Source organism: Ranitomeya variabilis, chromosome 3 (assembly GCF_051348905.1).
Source record: "Ranitomeya variabilis isolate aRanVar5 chromosome 3, aRanVar5.hap1, whole genome shotgun sequence".
Classification (NCBI taxonomy): domain Eukaryota; kingdom Metazoa; phylum Chordata; class Amphibia; order Anura; family Dendrobatidae; genus Ranitomeya; species Ranitomeya variabilis.
Window position 1 is genome coordinate 464652531 of NC_135234.1, and position 19998 is coordinate 464672528.

General features: G+C 43.5%; 1 long non-coding RNA gene across 1 annotated transcript in view; it reads left to right on the forward strand.

Moving 5' to 3' along the window:
* The window catches only part of LOC143816373 (uncharacterized), a 44025-nt gene that overhangs the window by 1695 nt on the left and 22332 nt on the right, over window positions 1-19998 (forward strand). The gene's annotated exons all lie outside the window — the stretch shown is intronic.

The following is a 19998-nucleotide window of genomic DNA, read 5'->3' on the forward strand; positions in this document are numbered from 1 at the left end:
TGAACCTCAAAAGAGGGGAAAATTGATAGATCTACAATGTACAGTTCTTAGAGAGATCTGCACACAGTACTCAGCATTGTAAATCATCATCAAGAGTACCTGCATCACGGTATGCATACTGTGCTGTTCAAAATTCAAAATCAAATACTATATTTCTCATGGTAGGGAAGCACAACTGATGGTTGTTTATGCCTTTACAATACTTGACTCTGAAATCGCTATAAGATGTTACTGTATATGATAGGAGTAAAATATGGCATGTCATTGCATATTATGTTTGCATGCCTTAAGTTATTACAAATATGTTTTCAGTGTAAAACAGTCCTTGAAGCATTACTGAAATGTGACACTAATCAATGCATTCTATTAATCATCTGTTACGAGAAGAAGATAAAACGGTACTTTTATGTGGCGCTTAAAAGCAGGGAAGATGATGACTGAAGACCTATTTACATGAGTTGACTTCTTCCCAGAAGTGTTTAAAATTCTGATAATTTATTATTAGGTGAATCATATCAAACATTGTCTTGTGTTTACTGGCTATAGGCAAAACTGATGTGACATTACTGGGAGATGTAGTAGGACTACATTAACCCCTTAATGACCTATGACGTGCTATGTCCACCATAGGTTGCCTCCTTCACTTTGGTGCAGGCTCTGGTGATGAGCCCGCACCTTTTCTGGCACATGACAGCTGATCTGATGAACTGTCAAGTGTCCCTAATAGCCGCATGTGGAATCTCGATCCACCTGCTGCTGCTAACTAGTTAAATGTTGTCAATCTCTGAAAGCAGCATTTAACTAGCACAAACCAGATGAGCGTATTAAAGGGAACCTGTCACCCCCAAAATCCAAGATGAGCTAAGCCCACCAGCATCAGGGGCTTATCTACAGCATTCTGTACTGCTGTAGATAAGCCCCCGATGTATTCTGAAAGATGGGAAAAAGAGGTTAGATTATACTCACCTGGGCGGGCGGTCCGATCCGATGGGCATTGCGGTCCGGTCCGGGGCCTCCCATCTTCATAGGATGACTTCCTCTTCTTGTCTTCAGGCTGCGGCTCCGGCGCAGGCGTACTTTACCTGTCCTGTTGAGGGCAAAGCAAGGTACTGCAGTGCGCAGGCGCCGGGCCTCTCTGACCTTTCTCGGCACTTGCGCACTGTAGTACTTTGCTCTGCTCTCGCCAGAGCCGCAGCGTGAATACAAGAAGAGGACGTCATCGTAAGAAGATGGGAGGCCTCGGACCAGACCGCGATGCCCATTGGACCGGACTGCCCCCCCAGGTGAGTATAGTCCAATCTCTTTTTCTCATCTTTCAGGATACATCGGGGGCTTATCTACAGCATTACAGAATGCTGTAGATAAGCCCCTGATGCCGGTGGGTTTAGCTCATCTTCGATTTTGCGGGTGACAGGTTTCCTTTAACTCCGCCACATCGGTACCGGTGTTATGTGACTGCGGGTCACTGATCAGCTGGCATGACAACATGACAACCCTGGGTCTTCAGGTGACCCCTACGCTTGTCATTGCTGAACTACTATGAGCGCCGCCCCGGAGTTGGCGCTCATAGCAGATGAGCATTTTAGCTACACACAGCAGGGCTGCATCCCTGCTATGTGTAACACAAGTAATCAGATGATCGCAGCTTCTAATCTCCCATGGAGACTATTGAAGCAAGAAAAAAGTGAAAAAAGTTTTAAAAAGAAAAATAAATCTAAAAGTTCAAATCTCCTTCTTTTTGCCCCAAAATAAAACAATAAAAAATACACATATTTGGTATCGCAGCATTCAGAATCGCCTGTTCTATCAAGATATAAATAGAATTAATCCAATCGGTAAACGGCACAATGAGAATAAAATCAAGACTCCAGAATAAAGTTTTTTTGTCGCTGCAACATTGCAATAAAATGCAATAACGGGCAACCAAAACATTGTATCTATCCCACTTTGGTGTCAATGAAAATGTCAGCTTAGTGCAAAGAATAAGCCTTCACCTAGCACCAGATCATGAAAATGGAGGTGGTACAGGTCTCGGAAAATGGCGCTATTTGGTTTTTTTTTACAAGCTTTGATTTTTTTTCCACCACTTAAATAAAAAGTATATACAGTACATGTTTGGTATCTATGAATTCGTAAAGACCTGTGGAATCATAATGGCAGGTCAGTTTTAGCATTTAGTGAACATGGTAAAAAATAAAAAAATAAACAATTGTGGAATTGCACGTTTTTTGCAATCTCATCGCATTCAGAAGCTTTTCCTGGTATGCTAAAAGCAATGATGTGGTTCAAAAGTAAATTGAAATGCAAAAACGGAAGTACCCCTGGTTCTTAAGGGGTTAACCCCTTTAACCCCAAGGGTGGTTTGCACGTTAATGACCGGGCCAATTTTTACAATTCTGACCACTGTCCCTTTATGAGGTTATAACTCTGGAACGCTTCAACGGATCCTGATGATTCTGACACTGTTTTCTCGAGACATATTGTACTTCATGATAGTGGTAAAATTTCTTTGATATTACCTGCGTTTATTTGTGAAAAAAATGGAAATTTGGTGAAAATTTTGAAAATTTTGAATTTTCCAACTTTGAATTTTTATACAATTAAATCACAGAGATATGTCACACAAAATACTTAATAAGTAACATTCCCCACATGTCTACTTTACATCAGCACAATTTTGGAACCAAAATTTTTTTTTGTTAGGGAGTTATAAGGGTTAAAAGTTGACCAGCAATTTCTCATTTTTACAACACCATTTTTTTTTAGGGACCACATCTCATTTGAAGTCATTTTGAAGGGTCTATATGATGGAAAATACCCAAGTGTGACACCATTCTAAAAACTGCACCCCTCAAGGTGCTCAAAACCACATTCAAGAAGTTTATGAACCCTTCAGGTGTTTCATAGGAATTTTTGGAATGTTTAAATAAAAATGAACACTTAACTTTTTTACACAAAAAATTTACTTCAGCTCCAATTTGTTTTATTTTACCAAGGGTAACAGGAGAAAATGGACCGCAACAGTTGTTGTACAATTTGTACTGAGTACGCCGATACCCCATATGTGGGGGTAAACTACTGTTTGGGCACATGGCAGAGCTTGGAAGGGAAGGAGCGCCATTTGACTTTTCAATGCAAAATTGACTGGAATTGAGGTGGGACGCCATGTTGCGTTTGGAAAGCCCCTGATGTGCCTAAACATTGAAATACCCCACAAGTGGCACCATTTTGGAAAGTGGACCCCCTAAGGAACTTATCTAGATGTGTGGTGAGCACTTTGACCCATTAAGTGATTCACAGAAGTTTACAATGCAGAGCCGTAAAAATAAAAAATCATATTTTTTCACAAAAATGATCTTTTCGCCCCCAATTTTTTATTTTCCCAAGGGTAAGAGAAGAAATTGGACTCCAAAAGTTGTTGTACAATTTGTTCTGAGTACGCTGATACCCCATATGTGGGGGTAAACCACTGTTTGGGCGCAAGGGAGAGCTCGGAAGGGAAGGAGCGCCGTTTGACTTTTCAATTCAAAATTGACTGGAATTGAGATGGGATGCCATGTTGTGTTTGGAGAGCCCCTGATGTGCCTAAACATTGAAACACCCCACAAGTGACACCATTTTGGAAAGTACACCCCCTAAGGAACTCATCTAGATGTGTTGTGAGAGCTTTGAACCCTGAAGTGTTTCACTACAGTTTATAACGCAGAGCCGTGAAAATAAAAATTATTTTTTTCCCCACAAAAATTATTTTTTAGCCCCCAGTTTTGTATTTTCCCAAGGGTAACAGGAGAAATTGGACCCCAAACGTTGTTGTCCAATTTGTCCTGAGTACGCTGATACCTCATATGTGGGGGGGAACCACCGTTTGGGCGCATGGGAGAGCTCGGAAGGAGCGCCATTTGGAATGCAGACTTAGATGGAATGGTCTGCAGGCGTCATGTTGTATTTGCAGAGTCCCTAATGTACCTAAACCGTAGAAACACCCCACATTTGACCCCATATTGGAAACTAGACCCCCCAAGGAACTTATCTAGATGTGTTGTAAAAACTTTGAACCCCCAAGTGTTTCACTACAGTTTATAACGCAGAGCCGTGAAAATAAAAAATCCTTTTTTTTCCACAAAAACTATTTTTTAGCCCCCAGTTTTGTATTTTTCTAAGGGAAACAGTGTAAATTGAACCCCAAAAGTTGTTGTCCAATTTGTCCTGAGTACGATGATACCCAGTATGTGGGGGGGAACCACCGTTTGGGTGCATGGCAGAGCTCGGAAGCGCCATTTGGAATGCAGACTTAGATGGATTGGTCTGCAGGCGTCACGTTGCATTTGCAGAGCCCCTGATGTAACTAAACAGTAGAAACCCCCCACAAGTGACCCCATATTGGAACCTAGACCCCCCCAAGGAACTTATCTAGATGTGTTGTGAGAATTTTGAACCCCCAACTGTTTCACTACAGGTTATAACGCAGAGCCGTGAAAATAAAAAATATTCTTTTTACAGAAAAATTATTTTTTAGCCCCCAGTTTTGTATTTTCCCAAGGGTAACAGGAGAAATTGGACCCCAAAAGTTGTTGTCCAATGTGTCCGGAGTACGCTGATACCCAATATGTTGGTGTAAACCCCTGTTTGTGCGCACGGGAGAGCTCGAAAGGGAAAGAGCACTGTTTTACTTTTTCAACGCAGAATTGGCTGGAATTGAGATCCGACGCAATGTCGCATTTGGAGAGCCCCTGATGTGCCTAAACAGTGGAAACCCCCAATTCTAACTGAAACCCTAATCCAAACACACCCCTAACCCTAATCTCAACTGTAACCCTAACCACACCCCTAACCCTGACACACCCCTAACCCTAATCCCAACCCTATTCCCAACCGTAAATGTAATCCAAACCCTAACCCTAACTTTAGCCCCAACCCTAACTTTAGCCCCAACCCTAACCCTAACTGTAGCCCTAACCCTAGCCCAAACCCTAGCCCTAACCCTAGCCCTAGCCCTAGCCCAAACCCTAGCCCTAACCCTAGCACTAGCCCTTACCGTAACCCTAACCCCAACCCTAGCCCTAACCCTAACCCTAGCACTAGCCCTTACCGTAACCCTAACCCTAGCCCTAACCCTAGCCCTAACCCTAGCCCTAGCCCTAACCGTAACTCTAACCCTAGCCCTAACCCTAACCCTAATGGGAAAATAGAAATAAATACATTTTTTTAATTTTTAAATTTTTGTAACTAAGGGGGTGATGAAGGGGGGTTTGATTTACTATTTATAGCGCATTTTCTAGCGGATTTTTGATTGGCAGCCGTCACACACTAAAAGACGCTTTTTATTGCAAAAAATGTTTTTTGCGTTACCACATTTTGAGAGCTATAATTTTTCCATATTTTGGTCCACAGAGTCATGTAAGGTCTTGTTTTTTGCGGGACAAGATGTCGTTTTTATTGGTAACATTTTCGGGCATGTGACATTTTTTGATCGCTTTTTATTCCGATTTTTGTGAGGCAGAATGACCAAAAACCAGCTATTCATGAATTTCTTTTTGGGGGGGCTTTTATACCGTTCCGCGTTTGGTAAAATGGATAAACCAGTTTAATTCTTCGGGTCAGTATGATTACAGCGATACCTCATTTATATAATTTTTTTATGTTTTGGCGCTTTTATACGATAAAAACTATTTTATAGAAAAAATAATTATTTTTGCATCGCTTTATTCTGAGGACTATAACTTTTTTATTTTTCCACTGATGATGCTGTGTGGCAGCTCGTTTTTTGCGGGACAAGATGACGTTTTCAGCGGTACCATGGTTATTTATTTCCGTCTTTTTGATCGCATGTTATTCCACATTTTGTTCGGCGGTATGATAATAAAGCGTTGTTTTTTGCCTCGTTTTTTTTTTTTTTTTTTTTACGGTGTTTACTGAAGGGGTTAACTAGTGGAACAATTTTATAGGTCGGGTCATTACCGGAAGCGGCGATACTAAATATGTGTACTTTTATTGTTTTTTTTATTATTTAGCTAAAGGAATGTATTTAATGGAACAAAATTTTTTTTTATTATTATTATTTATTTATGAATTTTTTATTTATTTATTTTTACACATGTGATTTTTTTTTTACATTTTTACTTTGCCCTGGGGGGGGGGGGGGCATCACAGTAAAGTGACAGTTCGCCGATCTGACACTTTGCTATGCACTGTGTCAGATCGGCGATCTGACGTGCACAACGGGGAGGCTTCCCAGGCGCTGTGAGCCCACCACCCTGCTGGACCTGGATGCAGCCCCGTGGCCATTTTGGATCCGGGGACTGCCGGGAGGAGACGCTCGGTACAAGGTGAGCACATCGCCTTGTACCGATCGTCTCAGGGAAGCCTGCAGGGAGCCCCCTCCCTGCGCGATGTGGAGCGCCCCCACTGCCGCAGGGCCAAGGGGTACCCGGTACCGGGGTCTCTCTGTCTCGGTTCTGGGATTGTCACGGTGGCTAGACCCGGTCCGTGACCCTGCTGAGGGGCGTCCAATGAAAGTGGAGAGTGAGGATGGTGTGGTGCAGGTCGCGATGAATAACGAGGACACCAGGTTGCAGTCTCTTTACCTCTTTACTGAAGGCTTCAGGATCCTCAATCCGAAGTACGGTTAAAAGAGCTGGCTGAGACCGGCCGGTCCGATGGCACCTCCAGAGTTCCCTTTGCAGGTGGAAATCTGTGCCTACCTTCTAGCGCTTGTGTGTTGTAGTCCTTCCCTGCTTAGCACCACGGGATAGTCCTCACAACTGTTGTGTCTGTTTCTGAAGTTCCCTCACAACTGATTCTGATGTTCTTCTCCGTCCCCCAGATGATATGGCTAGGACGCACCCGTATGACGGGTAGGCCTGGAGTTCTTCCGGGACCCTAGAGTCGCCCCTCTCCCACTGTTGCCCCCTATGTCTGCTTAGGTGATTTAGGTGAGACAGCCCGCCTATAACTGACTGTCCTGCCGTAGGTTTGAAGTAAGGCTTGGAGCTCAATACTTCCTCGGCATTCCGGCCACCGGCTACGCGCCTCAGTAGGATGTTGCCTCGGTCTTACAGCACGACTCCTACTGGCGTTATCTCCTTGTTGCATTGATCTCGTTTCTCACTCTTCACAATAAACCTAGCTTCTTGTCCTTTCTTGGGGTACCGCCGCAATGAAATGCAGGCGCGGTGCCGTAACGTTCCTTCTGTTCGCTAGGCCTCTGTCAGGATCCCACCCCTGACAGGGACCCCTCTGAATCTTCCCCTGCAACTCCCTCTGCCACAGGATGTTGCCTGGTTCCAACCCAGTCAGCTTCTGACTAACTTCCTATCTAACCCCCAGTTTTACCAGATTGTGAGGAGTGGCCTAATACATAGCACCCTTAGCTCCCACTGGAGGCCAGACTGTGAAGTGTATTGGTGTCTGTGATACCTGGTCAGGTGAACTCCTTCAGTGCCATCAGACGTACCATAGCCCCCGTTAGTGGCGGAGCAACAGTACTGCAACGACCAGGACTCTGGGGCGCTGCACTACAATAAGTGAATCTGTTAACAAAAAACTTTATAGTTAAACTACAGTTATATTGTTCTATTTTGCACCCCTTTCTCCTTGTTATCTCCCTGCGAGGAGTACATCCCTGTTGTGCAATTAAACAATAGTTAACCCCTGATCTGCGCTTCTGTGTCATTGCATCCAAGTACTTGTCAGGGAGAGACTTGGTGAGCGAGAGCTAATAACCGGGGCTCCTGCAATTTCCCTAAGACTAGGGAAATCCTGACTGACCCTCTACCTGAACTTTACACTGATGGTGTACATGTTCAGGCCTCGAACCTCACCCTAACTCCTGAGCTCAGCCCTAGGCTGAAACCTCAACCCACCACCCAGTGAAGAGGTAATACTTAAATACCCACAGTTAGCACAGACAAGGGTAAAGGAAAATATACACCACGCCGCAGACACTCAGGAATACACTATAAATGTGCAGGGCAAAATAAACACAAATATAGGAAGGAGTAAATAAGACGAAGGAATATACACCACCAGCAACGAATCTCCAACCACCAGCTCTCCACTCCAGACCGAGATAACAACGCAAGACAGAAGCTATAATCGGCGACGCCCAATGATCAGGAGAACTATTTAAAGGCCATGGAAATGGCCCAGCTTCCAATCCGAGGATCAGGTAAATTAACCCCGGAAAAGCTAGACAAAATCTAGCAGACGCCAATGAGTAAATAGTGGTCAAAAGCGGAATTACCGCTGTCTGTTGGACGACCTGGTCTGAACAGCGTCCGACATGACAGTACTTGTGTGTAACATGTACACAAACAACTACTGAATGAGTATCCCCCTATACAAATCACTCCATGCTGTAAATACAGGGGTCTGTGGGAAAGTCAGGAAAGAGCAAGCAGATTTTCCGCCACAGTTGGTGTCCAGGCATTTGGCGAAGGGAACGTTATTCTGACTTGCAAGTGACCATCTTCTTGCAGTGAAGTGTAATTACAAGAAGGACGTCTACATGTTGGCCACACTGCATGTGAACACCCCTGTGACGGTCAGCAACAAAGGCACCACCAGTGACAAGCAAAAACCGGTCTGCATAACAGACTATAATAAATTTATGGGAGACGTTGACTTATATGGTGAAGCCAGGGCTGTATTTGGCCTTCATGCTGCACTAGGCACTTTTTGTGCCCCTTACTGACGTCACACACTAAGTCTGTGCACACGACATCTATATAAGGCAGATCTACTCTGTAAAGCGCTTTAAAACGGGCTAGTTAAACACTAAAAGAATGAACGTTTGCACTTGCTGCTCACAGGTTGTCTTTTGAGCGTTTTTTTTAACACCTTCAGCTATTCAAAGTCATCAAGAGATTACAATAGGTGACCTAACCATTGCTTCAGTGAGGAGAGGCCTAGTGAAATAGAGACATGCTGTCTGCTCATTCACCCCTCCTCTTTACTGAAGGTGTTCAAAGTGAAGCCAAGAGCAGACAGGTAGCAGGTGTCAGAGCGAGCCTGCAGCCACATTGTGTGCACCCACACTGACACTTGGAGCGCGCTGCTGCACTCATCCAGTGTCGCTGGTTTCAGATTTGCGTCCTCCATATAATATAATGTGCCCCATAGTCCTCCATATAGTATAATACACTCCCCATAGTCCTACATATAGTATAATACACTCCCTATAGTCCTCCATATATTAAAATACACTCCTCAGTCCTCCATATAGTATTATACACTCCTCATAGTCCTCCATATAGTATAAGACACTCCTCAGTCCTCCATATAGTATAAGACACTCCTTATAGTCCTCCATATATTAAAAAACATTCCTCAGTCCTCCATATAGTATAATACACTCCTCAGTCCTCCATATAGTATAATTCACTCCGCATAGTCCTCCATATATTAAAATACACTGCTCAGACCTCCATATAGTATCATGCACTCATCATAGTGCTCCATATAGTATAATGCACCGCCATAGTCATCCACGTGTACAATTCACTTCCCATAGCATAATGCGCCCCACAGTTCTTCATATAGTATAATGTATTCCCCATAGTCCTTAATACAGTATAATGCAGCCCACATATAGCATAATGCTGCCACCCCACAGAATATAATGTAGCCCCCTGAGTATAATGAAGCCCCGCCATACAATATAATGTAACCCCCATAGAATATAATGCTGCCCCCTCCTATAGTATAATGCAGCCTCCCATAGAATATAATGTAGCCCCTCCATAGAATACAATGTAGACCTCCTCATATAGTATAATGCAGCCCCCATAGAATATAATGTAGCCCACTCATAGAGTATGATGCAATCACCCCTCATAGAATATAATAAATTTAATACATAGAATATAATGTAGCCCCCCATAGAATATAATACAGCCCACCTCCCCATAGAATATAATGTAGCTCCATAAAAGAGTATGATGCAATCCTCCCTCATAGAATATAATACAGCCCCCATAGAATAAAATGTAGCCCCCAAAGAATATAATACAGTCCCCCATAGAATATAATGTAGCCCCCTGTCAGCACTCTGAACATTTTTTATTACCTTTTTGTGCATTACTGCCCTTTTCCAAGATGGCATCTTTGGTCTCATGTGCACTGTGTCTTCCTGCTATAGAACTCCACCCCAGCCTTCAGTCTGTGCTAGAGTATTCTGCCTTGCATCCAGCTCCTGACCTCTGGTGAATCCCTGGCTATGTTCCTGCTCCTGTGAGCCTGTGGGGTTGTCCTGCTACTCTGCTCTGAGTTCCTGCTGCATGCACCAGTTCCAGTAGTCCTCCTTCATCTGATGCTAGTGTTTACTTCCATCTACATTTGCTGGACATGTAAGCTGTTGCTGCTTTGCAAGAACCTGAGACTATTACCCAGACCTCCCTGTTTGAGCTAAGATATTATTTGAACTGCCTTATAAGCATATCTATCTGTGTTTTGGACTAAGTAAGGACTTATTCATGTCAAGTATCCTCAAGAATAATTGTGCTTCATAGACTTTCTGCGTGATTGCATTTTCCTCTGAAGTTTCCTATAGACTGCTGAGCTGCATTTGATATTTGCACCAAGTGTTGTGGACTTGAGTTTCTCTCTGCACCTAACCACAAGTAGAGAAAGCTGGAGACCAATACAAGGGGATCACCTCAAAGTAATAATAACTTTTATTGGATACAACAAAACATACAACATACAATTAAGACCATTTAAAAGTCATAGACATGACACATAACAACCCAAATAGCTTATAATAAAGCAGAGAGTCTCCCCTCCCCAAGTCCAAAATATAAATATACCTCTTGTCTATTAGTGGCAGTAGAACACATACCAATGCATGCCCTGATACATGTACACCACGTAAATCCAGTACACCGGTATAATAACCATTCAATGACTAGGCAATACTGAGTACAACCGGCTGTTCAATAAACAAAACATCACTTCAGGCATGTATATACTTAGCCAGTAGACCATGCATATGACAAGAGGCACACCAAATAAATCAGGAAGGGGGACCCGTGGAGATGCCCGACGCGTGTCGCCACCAGCAGGTGGCTTCGTCAGGGGCTGGGTATGTACAAGAACTTGTATCCTTTTATATTCATATAAGCTTGTTATGATATACAGCAGCTGTATCTGTTACCTTCACTGTGAGGCAGATCGGCAGACCATTTCCGGGACGCCGAGACACCATGTGTTTTGATAAACCACTCCCCCTCCCCAGTGATACATTGTAGTCCAATGCGCATGACCGGTACCGCTGCTATGCTGTATCTATTACCTTCAGTCTAAGAGCTATTTCCGGGATACCGAGATGACACGTTTCAAAATATCACGCCCCCCTCCTGATAACGGTGTATACTCCTGAACCAAAGAACTGTGTATATACAATCGCCGATAATTATGGCTCTATTAAGGTGCAAAGGATCCACGAAAGGCTCATATATAGGGAAATCAGCACTTATCGTGTCCCAAGATATACAATGATAGAACACATTTGTAGATGTTAAATCATATTGGCGAAGCGCCGCACATATTTATAACTTTTAACCACAAAATTTAGTGCTCTAGCGTGGTACGCCGTGCATAGATGAAAGCACGGAGCGTTAGGTATATCAATGTGTGCGCGCTTCTAACATATAAAAGAGTTATTTTTCAACACAAAGAGGTGAGTATGGGCGCATGCTGTAACAGACAGATGAACGACAGCCATCCGCCCTCAATGCGTCCGGAAACGCACTCGGTCAAACTCGCTCATAGGTAATAATTAGAATAAGGCGAACTTAATCGCTCTTTATACAGACTGAATGGGTTATTACAACCAGCAATAGCCACACCGATTTTTTCTAAAGATATACTATTACGTAAGTACACAAGAATCGCCAATGATCTGAACTGCGCATGCCCAAATAGGTGCAGGCTGGAAAGTAGTCAGCACAACCATTTATAGACAGAGAAAAACAAAATTAGGAATAATGAGGGTACATATACAATCCCAAATATGGGCCACACCTAAATTATACTCCCATGTTAACTAAATGGTGCCACCGAAGCACATTAAATTTTCTAACACCTTTTTCAATTGCAAATCTAAGAACTTGATTTATGGATTGGTCTGTGGGTGCCCGAAAATTTACGTTGGGCAAACTAGCCAGGAGCTCAGACGCAGGGTACAACAACACCTGTCTAATATTAAATTAGCCAAAGGTGATCTAGCCAAGGGTAAAAACCTAACCCCGGTAGCTGCCCATTTTTTACGGGTTCATGATGGATCCAGTAGGAGCTTGAGGGTGCTGGGTTTGGAATCGGTGCATACTAACATCAGAGGTGGAGATGTCACCCTTGAATTACTAAGGCAAGAATCGAAGTGGATTTTTAATCTACAGAGTCAGTCACCTAATGGTCTGAACGAAGATTTGCTTTTTACCGGTTTTTATAAACAAATTTGATGTATATTCTAACCCCCCCTTTTTTGATCTCATCCTCTTTCATTATTATTATTTTTTTTTTTTTTTTTTTTAGACTCCAGGTCCATCGTGTTTGTACTGAGTCATGTCTCGCATGATCTTCCCCTTATTACCGGATGGTAATGGAAGCCTTATATTTGAACGGGTGGCTGCACCAGAATATGAGGTTATGACTTTCTCTATCAACTACTGTGAAATACGTGGAGGATTAAATGGATATGTCAACCTGATAGCCACACATCACGTATGGCCCCGTTCACGGTGTCTATGTTTGGATTCCGTTTAGGACTTCATCAATCAAGCAATGGACTGCGTTTAAGGACTTTACATGTTACTGGGTCAACGGTGGACTTTGTATTACTTTCTTGAAACCCTCTTTGGTATATACTTTCGTGCTATCTATATGGGACACCCGTGGAGATGTTTTGAGGTGCGAGATGTCTATTGACGCTCAGCCTTTATGATACTCTTGGGATTCTTTCTGGATGTGTTCTATTACATCTGCAGTATAACACTGCGTTTGTCTGGTGATATGTCTGATTTACTTTCCATCCTCTATATTACTAAATAAATAGGTTGCTGCTACTCCTACTTTCCCGTTTTTTTACCTTTACCTTCGAGCATTGGGCATGGAATGTGCTTCGGTGGCACCATTTAGTTAACATGGGAGTATAATTTAGGTGTGGCCCATATTTGGGATTGTATATGTACCCTCATTATTCCTAATTTTGTTTTTCTCTGTCTATAAATGGTTGTGCTGACTACTTTCCAGCCTGCACCTATTTGGGCATGCGCAGTTCAGATCATTGGCGATTCTTGTGTACTTACGTAATAGTATATCTTTAGAAAAAATCGGTGTGGCTATTGCTGGTTGTAATAACCCATTCAGTCTGTATAAAGAGCGATTAAGTTCGCCTTATTCTAATTATTACCTATGAGCGAGTTTGACCGAGTGCGTTTCCGGACGCATTGAGGGCGGATGGCTGTCGTTCATCTGTCTGTTACAGCATGCGCCCATACTCACCTCTTTGTGTTGAAAAATAACTCTTTTATATGTTAGAAGCGCGCACACATTGATATACCTAACGCTCCGTGCTTTCATCTATGCACGGCGTACCACGCTAGAGCACTAAATTTTGTGGTTAAAAGTTATAAATATGTGCGGCGCTTCGCCAATATGATTTAACATCTACAAATGTGTTCTATCATTGTATATCTTGGGACACGATAAGTGCTGATTTCCCTATATATGAGCCTTTCGTGGATCCTTTGCACCTTAATAGAGCCATAATTATCGGCGATTGTATATACACAGTTCTTTGGTTCAGGAGTATACACCGTTATCAGGAGGGGGGCGTGATATTTTGAAACGTGTCATCTCGGTATCCCGGAAATAGCTCTTAGACTGAAGGTAATAGATACAGCATAGCAGCGGTACCGGTCATGCGCATTGGACTACAATGTATCACTGGGGAGGGGGAGTGGTTTATCAAAACACATGGTGTCTCGGCGTCCCGGAAATGGTCTGCCGATCTGCCTCACAGTGAAGGTAACAGATACAGCTGCTGTATATCATAACAAGCTTATATGAATATAAAAGGATACAAGTTCTTGTACATACCCAGCCCCTGACGAAGCCACCTGCTGGTGGCGACACGCGTCGGGCATCTCCACGGGTCCCCCTTCCTGATTTATTTGGTGTGCCTCTTGTCATATGCATGGTCTACTGGCTAAGTATATACATGCCTGAAGTGATGTTTTGTTTATTGAACAGCCGGTTGTACTCAGTATTGCCTAGTCATTGAATGGTTATTATACCGGTGAACTGGATTTACGTGGTGTACATGTATCAGGGCATGCATTGGTATGTGTTCTACTGCCACTAATAGACAAGAGGTATATTTATATTTTGGACTTGGGGAGGGGAGACTCTCTGCTTTATTATAAGCTATTTGGGTTGTTATGTGTCATGTCTATGACTTTTAAATGGTCTTAATTGTATGTTGTATGTTTTGTTGTATCCAATAAAAGTTATTATTACTTTGAGGTGATCCCCTTGTATTGGTCTCCAGCTTTCTCTACTTGTGGTTCTGTGTTTATATGGAGATCCAGGGTGTATCCCTATTCAAATTATTTGTGTGGTGCCCTCTCTAACATATGTGGGTTTCTCTCTGCACCTGTTTGAATCATCAAGTGATAATATAGACTTTACCACTTATAAAACTGTGTCCTGTAGTTGTCTTGTTCCATGCAAAGAGTCTCCTGAGTTATCCCCTATAATTATTACAGGATACTCTAGCCTAAAAAAAAGGAGACTGCTGGAACAATGACTGCAGAAAGCAGACTAGAACAGGTGTTTTCCATAATTAGATCACTGGAGAAAGATGTGGAAGGTCTTCAAAAGAAGTTTGGAAGCTTTGAACACAATCAACAAGTGTTTGGACAGACTTTGCAGGACTTAAGCACCCACATGGCAGCCCAGGAAAACAAACTTGCTTGCATAGAGTCCCAGTATGGACAGGCTTTTCAGGACATAAGCACGCAAATAGCTGCACAAGCGACTTTACCCTCTGGGCAACCGCCACCAGCTAGCCCACCTAAGTTGCCCCCATTCAGATTTAATGGTGATCGTGACAAATTTCGTGGCTTTGTGAATCAATGCATGCTATATTTTGATGTGCAGGCTGACCGTTTTCCTAATGATAGATCCAAAGTTTTGTGTGTAATAATGCTGCTGACCGCACGAGCGCTCGCCTGGGCGAATCTGATGATTGAGTCTCGTGACCCACGGTTAAATAGCTTGGATGATTTCTTGGCCGCTATGGCATTAATGTTTGATGATCCTAATCACCGTGCAACCGCTGAATCTGCTTTATTGTCTTTACGCCAGGCAAAACGTTCTGTTATTGAGTATGCTACTGAACTCAGGAGATTAGCGGTAGATACCAATTGGGACAGTTATGCACAATTGCCTATTTTTAAAAGGGGTCTGTCTAGTATTGTAAAAGATGAACTAGCTCGCTCTGAGTCACCACAAGAGCTAGAGACATTTATACAGCATTGAGTGCGCATTGACATTCGCCTTACTGAGCGTAGGCAGGAGAAGTTTGCTGCATATAACCGTATTTCTAACTTTTCCCTTCCTTCCAAAGAGCCTGCAGGTAAAACATCTCGGGAGGTGGAGGAGGTGCCCATGCAAATTGATTCTGTTCAGAGGCGCAAGATCAATGAGCGCTGGGAGCATCGCCTTCGTGAAAGTCTATGTTTCTACTGCGGCCAGTCTGACCACTTCTTGATCAATTGTCCTAAGTGTCCTAGAAGGCCTAACAAGGTGCTAGCAGCAGTAGGGGAGTATGACAACTGTGATGATGAATCTATCATCTCTGAATGTAGCCTGCCTTTAAACGCTGTATTCCATTCACTTTCTATGACTTCACCCCCCAAGGAGTTGAAGGAAAAGAACTCTCACTGTTCTCTCCCTATTAAGATCCTGTGTCCAGGACAGTGGATTTCCAGTGCAGCTATGATTGACTCTGGTGCAGGTGGCAATTTCATGGATATCGCATTTGCCAAGGAACATGGTATTGAAATTCAGCAAAGAGCCTCTCCAATTACCATAGAAACAGTGAATGGGTCACCTTTAATCTCTGGGCCTGTGGATCAGGAGATCGTACCCCTTGAAATTTTGTTGGAGCCTAATCATCAGGAGCAACTTTCTTTCTTGCTAATTTCTTCTCCTCATTTTCCTGTGATTTTAGGCATTCATTGGTTGAGTTCTCAGAACCCAATTATCAACTGGGAGACCAGGGAGATTATCTTTCCAACAAGGAGCAACTCAGCATTAACAGAAGCTGTCCCTGAGTCCACGGCTATGGAACCACATGTACAGGTATTTTATTTACCTCCAGCATATAAAGAGTTCTCTGACATCTGTGACAAGAAGAATGCAGATCAACTTCCTCCACACAGGCATTATGACTGTCCCATTGAGTTGCTTCCTGGGGCAGCTATTCCTTTTGGTAACGTATACCCTTTCGTGGCACCTGAGCTTCAAGCCTTAAAGGAGTATATTGATGAAAATCTGGCCAAAGGCTTCATACGTCCTTCTTCCTCACCAGCAGGGGCACCTATCTTTTTTGTAAAGAAGAAGTATGGGACCCTGAGACCCTGTGTTGACTATCGGGAACTCAATAAGGTAACCGTACGAAACCGTTACCCTTTGCCTCTGATTCCCGAATTACTGGAAAGAGTCCTCCATGCTAAGGTGTCCTCTAAACTGGATCTTCATGGGGCTTATAATTTGGTGCGTATTCGTCCAGGGGATGAGTGGAAGACAGAATTCAGATGCCGGTATGGACACTTTGAATCTCTTGTGATGCCCTTCAGGCTTTGTAACGCCCCTGCAACGTTTCAACACCTTGCTAATGGCATTTTCAGAGATTTGTTGGACCAGTTTGTAGTGATCTATTTGGACGATATACTAATCTTTTCTGACTCTCTACAGGAACATGAAGAACATGTCAAAACTGTTTTAAGACATCTGAAAGAGAACCATCTGTATATTAAGCCGGAGAAATGCGAGTTCCATCGTTCTGAGATACAGTTCTTAGGTTATATCATCTCTCCCCAGGGGCTGAACATGGAATCAGGGGAGATTCAGGCTCTCCATGACTGGCCGGTACCCAAGAACGTTAAGGAGGTCCAACGTTTTATTGGTTTTGCAAATTTCTACAGACGCTTCATTCAAAATTTTTCTGATATTGTCCGTCCCATTACTTCCTTGACAAAGAAGGAAAAGTCCTTTAAGTGGTCATCACAGGCTCAAGAAGCTTTTGATCGGCTTAAGATCTGTTTCACATCAGCACCGCTGTTGATACACCCAGATCCAACACTTTCTTTCATTGTGGAGGTGGACGCTTCTGATAATGCTTTGGGGGCTATTCTCTCCCAAAGAACTGGAGAGAAGGGTCTGCTATATCCTTGTGCTTTCTTTTCCCATAGACTAACCTCAGCAGAGAAGAATTAGGACGTGGGAGACAAGGAATTGCTGGCTATTATTGCGACTTTCAAAGAATGGAGGCATCATCTGCAAGGAGCTGCCCAACAGATCATAGTGCTAACTGACCATCGCAATTTAGAGTTCCTTAGATCCGCTAGATGTCTTTCTCCTCGTCAGGCTCGTTGGAACTTATTTTTAAATCAATTTATCTTTGTTATCTTGTACCGTCCAGGTTCTCGTAATGGGAAGGCTGATGCTTTATCCCGAATCCATGCTGCGGATTCCGTACCTGGAGCCCCGTCCAAGACCATTCTATCTGATGCCAATTTCATCGGAGTTATCCACGATCAGGACTTGTGGAAGGAGTGCAGGGAGGCCTATGACGGTGATGTATTTCTGGCCAACCCACCTGTGGATATTAATCTTGTCTTTAAGGGTGGCATGTGGTTCAGAGATCGACGTATATATATCCCTGAGGTCGTCCGTCTGCAGATCCTCAAGTTGGTACATGACTCCAAGTTGGCTGGTCACATGAGGGTACAGAAGACACAAGAGTTCCTGAGCCAATTCTTCTGGTGCCCAACTTGCCTGAAGGATACCAAGGACTATGTTCTCTCTTGCGAGGTATGTGCTCATTACAAGACTCCTCATGTGGCACCTACGGGTCTTCTACATCCATTTCCTGTTCCGTCCCGCCCTTGGGGGTCTATATCAATGGACTTTATTGTGGAGCTGCCTACATCGGGGGGCATGAGTACAATCATGGTGGTAGTTGATCGCCTGACTAAAGCTGCTCATTTTGTTCCATGCACCGGCCTCCCCTCAGCTAAAGATACAGTGAACTTGGTTATACAGAATGTCTTTCGGTTGCATGGGGTTCCGGATGAGATCATCTCTGACCGTGTAGTGCAGTTCACTTCAAGATTCTGGAAGGGGTTTTGCTCTGCACTCAATATTAATGTCTGTCTCTCTTCCACTTACCATCCCCAGACAAATGGTCAGACTGAGCGTACCAACCAGACGCTGGAACAATATCTAAGTTGCTATGTCACCCATCTCAAGGAAGATTGGTTGGAGTTGCTGCCGTTAGCCGAATTTTCATATAACAATTCTCAGAGCGCCTCCACTAAATTTACACCTTTCTTTGCCAATCTGGGTTATCATCCGTGTATCTTACCTAGGTCTCCAATTAATTCTCTGGTTCCGGCAGTGGAGGAAAGGCTGACTGCGATGAGGCAAAATCTGGAGGTTCTGAAGGAATCCCTGACCACAGCTCAAGAGATCGGCTAATAGATTCCGTAAACCTGCACCCATCTTCAAGGTAGGAGATTCCGTGTGGTGAGCAACTAAGAATCTGAAGTTAAACGTTCCTTCACAAAAACTTGGACAGAAATTCATTGGCCCTTTCAAGATCAACGGTATTGTGAGCTCTGTGGCCTGCCGGCTGAAGCTGCCTAGGACTATGAAGATACACCCAGTTTTTCATGTATCTTTACTAAAGCCTGTATCTCCTAATACCTTCCAGGGACGTGTTGTGCCACCTCCGCAGCCTGTGGTGATTGATGGGCAAGAACAATTTGTGGTGAAGGAAATTATTGATTCCAGGATTCACAGGAATCGGCTCCAATATCTGATAAGATGGCAGGGATATCCCCCTGAGGAAGACTCTTGGGAACCTGTGGAAAACATCAATGCCCAACAGAAGATTTCTCGTTTTCATCAGAGATTCCCTGAGAAGCCAGGTCCAGGATCTTCCTGAGGCCACTTCTAAGGAGGGAGTAATGTCAGGACTCTGAACATTTTTTTTCTTTTGTGCATTACTGCCCTTTTCCAAGATGGCGTCTTTGGTCTCATGTGCACTGTGTCTTCCTGCTATAAAACTCCTCCCCAGCCTTCAGTCTGTGCTAGAGTATTCTGCCTTGCATCCAGCTCCTGACCTCTGATTACTCCCTGTCTATATACCTGCTCTTGTGAACCTGTGTGGTGATCCTGCTACTCTGCTCTGAGTTCCTGCTGCAAACACCAGTTTCCAGTAATCCTCCTTCATCTGCTGCTTGTGTTTACTTCCGTCTGCATTTGCTGGACATGTAAGCTGTTTCTGCTCTGCAAAGACCTGAGACTATTACCCAGGCCTCCCTGGTTGAGGTAAGATATGATTTGAACTGCCTTATAAGCTTATCTATCTGTGTTTGGACTAAGACAAGGATTTATTCGTGTCAAGTATCCTCAAAAATAACTGTGCTTCATAGGCTTTCTGCTTGATTGCATTTTCCTCTGAAGTTTCCTATAGACTGCTAAGCTGCGTTTAATATTTACACCAAGTGTTGTGGACTTGAGTTTCTCTCTGCACCTGTTTGAATCACCGTGTGATAATATAGACTTTACCACTTATAAAACTGAATCCTGTAGTTGTCTTGTTCCATGCAAAGAGTCTCCTGAGTTATCCCCTATAATTATTACAGACTAGTGCAGATTTATTTTTCCGGTTCACAGAATTCACCCAAACCTGAGGATCGCAGGTCG